Source organism: Myotis nattereri (assembly GCF_964212035.1).
Source record: "Myotis nattereri genome assembly, chromosome: 16".
Lineage (NCBI taxonomy): Eukaryota > Metazoa > Chordata > Mammalia > Chiroptera > Vespertilionidae > Myotis > Myotis nattereri.
This window is the reverse complement of record NC_138091.1, coordinates 2530679-2534975: the sequence shown is the minus strand read 5'-3', so window position 1 is coordinate 2534975 and position 4297 is coordinate 2530679.

Below are 4297 nucleotides of genomic sequence, written 5' to 3'. Positions count from 1 at the left end.
CGACAGGGTCCCGCCGCCCTTCCTTCCACGGAACCTCTTGGCTGCTGTGTCGCTCACTCAGCACAAGGCTTCCTGGGGGGACTCCGAATGGTCCTACCTCTCCAGCCGCCTCCCTTGGCTCCAGAGTCCACCCCAGCGAGGTCGCAGCTCCCGGCTTCCCAGGATCCACACTGACTGTCCCCCAGGCCCGGGAGCACTGGCCAGCCTTGGGTGGGAAGCAGCGGGTACACCCTGTGGCCTCCACCGGGAAGACGAGGCTGGGCTGCTTAGAGCTGTTTTCCCGAACAATTCCCCATCGCGCCTTGTCAGGAAGGGAACCAAGATCAGTGTGCGTGCGTGTGTGCGTGCACATGGGGGATGTGTGCACATGGGCTGTGTGTATGTATGTGCACATGGGGTGTGTGTGCACATGGGGTGTGTGTATGTATGTGCACATGGGGTGTGTGTGCACATGGGGTGTGTGTGCACATGGGGTGTGTGTGTGTATGTGCACATGGGGTGTGTGTGCACATGGGGTGTGTGTATGTATGTGCACATGGGGTGTGTGTGTATGTGCACATGGGGTGTGTGCGCACATGGGGTGTGTGTGCACATGGGGTGTGTGTGCACATGGGGTGTGTGTATGTATGTGCACATGGGGTGTATGTGTGCACATGGCGTATGTGTGCACATGGGGTGTGTGTATGTATGTGCACATGGCGTATGTGTGCACATGGGGTGTGTGTGCACATGGGGTGTGTGTATGTATGTGCACATGGGGTGTGTGTGCACATGGGGTGTGTGCGCACATGGGGTGTGTGTGTGTGTGCACATGGGTGTGTGTGCACATGGGATGTGTGTGTGTATGTGCACATGGGGTGTGTGTGCACATGGGGTGTGTGTATGTATGTGCACATGGGGTGTGTGTGCACATGGGGTGTGCGTTCACATGGGGGGTGTGTGCACATGGGGTGTGTGTATGTATGTGCACATGGGGTGTGTGTGCACATGGCGTATGTGTGCACATGGGGTGTGTGTGCACATGGGGTGTGTGTGCACATGGGATGTGTGTGTATATGTGCACATGGGGTGTGTGTATGTATGTGCACATGGGGGTGTGTGTGCACATGGCATATGTGTGCACATGGGGTGTGTATGTATGTGCACATGGGGGTTGTGTGCACATGGGCATGTGTATGCACATGGGGTGTGGGGGGGCAGGGTGTGGGGGCAGGCAGGGGCAGGCAGGTTGAGTTCGGGGTATTCTCATTTGCACCCACCTTTGGCCATATCAAGCCACCAGCCTGCACTGTTAGTTGCCTAATATTTTTCTTGCCCTATCACACCTTTCCTTCTAGATCTACTTTAACCTCATGCCAAATGTCTTGGACTCTGGTAGCAATAAGCAATTCACAGTTTTAGTGTTACCTATACTTTGTATTTTTATTAGCACTGAAGCCTATGTTTTAGTAGCGTTGAAACCTTAAAATGCATAACTATTCTTAAAAGCATTTTCTCAGTAAGACAAATCCTGATTATGTAAATTAAAGCTACTTCTCCTGTGCCATCCAAAATGGCCTTGGCCACTACGGCCTCCCAGGTTCACGTGGCACACGGGGAGGCGCACCTGCAGGCCCACGGGCTGTGCGCTCCGGGGCTGCCAGCACCGCACGGGCGCTCAGAGCGCGGTCTCCCTGCCTCCGCACAGGAGCTGAGGAGCCTGCGATCCAGGAGCCGCAGGGCCGGCTCCCTCTACGCGGTGAGGGCGGGACCTGCTCCACGCCTCGCTCCTAGGCCCACGGCTTCTCCCAGCCGGTCTGTGTCCGACGCATTTCTTTGTATAAGGACACCAGTCCCATTAGATGGTGCCCACCCCAGTGGCCTCATTTTGACCTGGTTTCCCTGTAAAGACTCTGTCTCCAAATAGGCCACGGTCTGAGGCTCTGGGTTAGGACTCAGCACGTGGGTTTGGGGGGACACAGTTCACAGGCTAGGGCTGGTCAGAAGGCGCCCGGCTGTCTTCCTGTGGCCGCCAGCGCTCTCGTGGACTGGCTGAGGGCGTCCTGGTGCTGCGGGCAGTCAGGGTGCTGAGTGCCCCCCCTGGTCTCCATGGGACAAAAGATACTGGGGTTTTGTCCGTTTCTCAGTCGCCCTTGTAAGTTTACGATTTTGGGTTTTTTAAAGACAGGACCCATCCCTTGCTAGAAAGACTATCGGAGACTGTAAACACTGCCCCTTTATCCAGCTGGGCGTCTGCTGGTTCTCTCTCCAAATACATTCTGATTCTCACTCGTCAGGCCCGCCCGTGAGGCTGAGCTCCGGCACCAGCCCCCAGGGCCTCCCGGTGCCACCCGGCCCAGCCCCCGGCGGCCCCGGCTCGGCAAGCTTTCCGAAGACAAGAGAGGAAACGTCTTGGACTTTGCGGGCCTTACGGTCCCTGCTGCAGTGACCACACACTTAGTCCCATCGGCTGTGGTGGAGCAGAAGCCGTCAGACAAGAAAACACACAGATGACCTGCTCTAATTAAACTGCTAAGGAAGTGCCGGCCAGTGTGGCTCAGTGGATAGAGTGTCGGCCCAAGGAATGAAGGCTCCCAGGTTCCATTCCGGTCAATGGCATGCACCTCGGTTGCAGGCCTGATTCCAGGCCCTGATTGGGGCGTGTGCCAGAGGCAACCAATCGATGTGTCTCTCTCACATCGATGTGTCTCTCTCTCTCCCCCTCCCTTCCACTCTCTCTAGAAATCAATGGGAAAATATCCTCAGGTGAGGATTAACAACCACAACAAAATGCTTAGGAAAACAATTTTGGATGTGGGCTGTGGATCATAGCTTGTCTACCCCGCCCTACTTCACTGCAACACTGATCTTTTTTTTTTTTTTAAGATTTTTTCATTGATTTTTAGAGAGAGAAGAAGGGATAGGGAGAGAGAAAAACATTGAAGTGAGAGCAAAACATCTATCAGCTGCCTCCCACATACACCCCAGCCAAGAACTGAACTGGCAACCCCTCAGGGCACGGGGCAACCCCAACCAACTGAGCCGCACTGGGCGGGGCAGCACTGATTTTTTTTTTTTTTAACTACAAAGCATGTGCCCTTAAAAAAAATCTTAATTTTTGAAAGTACTGCAGATGTTCCATTTTTCCCCATTGACTTCCTCCCCCCCCCCAGCCCTACTGCACAACACTGATCTTTTTTTATCCCCAGCTTTGTTGAGACATAGTTGACATATAACATTGTATAAGTTTAAGCTGCTGATTGGATACATTTATAAACTGCAATGGCCCTGACTGGTTTGATCAGTGGATAGAGCGCTGGCCTACAGACTGAAGGGTCCCAGGTTCGATCCCAGTCAAGGGCACATGCCCAAGTTTCGGGCTCCATCCCCAGTAGGGGGTGTGTAGGAGGCAGCCGATCAATGATTCTCTCTCATCATTGATGTTTCTCTCTCTTTCCCTCTCCCTTCCTCTCTGAAACCAATAAAAATATATTAAAAAATAAATTTCAAAATGATCTCCACCAGCGCATCAGCTGCCACCTCCGTCCTGTCACATAATTACCGTTCCTTCCTGTGGTGAGGGCATTTAAGATCTATTCACTCAGCAGCTCTCAGTATTGTGAGCGCCACTCGCCATGATGTCCACGGGGCCCTCAGAACTTGTTCATCTCATGACTGCGAGTTTGCACCCTTTGACCAACACCTCCCCGACCCCCAGCCACTCAACTGTTTTCCAGAACACAGACCTGTCATTTCGGCCTCTCCGTTTTTACAGTTGTCTGCGATACACATCTTCAGCACAGTGACCCCTCAAACAATGGCGTATCACTCCACAGCACGCGTACTCCCAGCCCCACCGTCCTGCTAACGTGGTCACGCATCACTCTCACACATTCCCTAAAGTCACAACCTGTCGCTACTGGTTTTGCTCAGAAATTCAACGCCCTTTAGAGCAATAGAAACTAAGAAAACAATGCCTTTGATATTTATCTCATTTCGGGAAATCCTCATTTTGTGTGTAGATCCGAGTCTCTGTCTGGCTTCGCAGTCCTTCCGTCTGAAGGACGTCTCTAACATTTCTTATCGTGCAAACAGATCTGCAGGAAATGAACTCTCAGTTTGGGCTCATTTGAAAAAGCCTTTATTTCTCTTCTGTTTTTGAAAGATAATGTTTCTGGGCATCGACGTGGGGCTGCCCGTCTTCGTTCTTTGCGCATTTTAAGGGTGTCACTCCCTCCTCTCTGGCCTGCATCGTTTCCGACAAGGCATCTGCTGTGTTCCCCTTTGTTCCTCTAACCTGTGCCCTCAAAATGTTCTT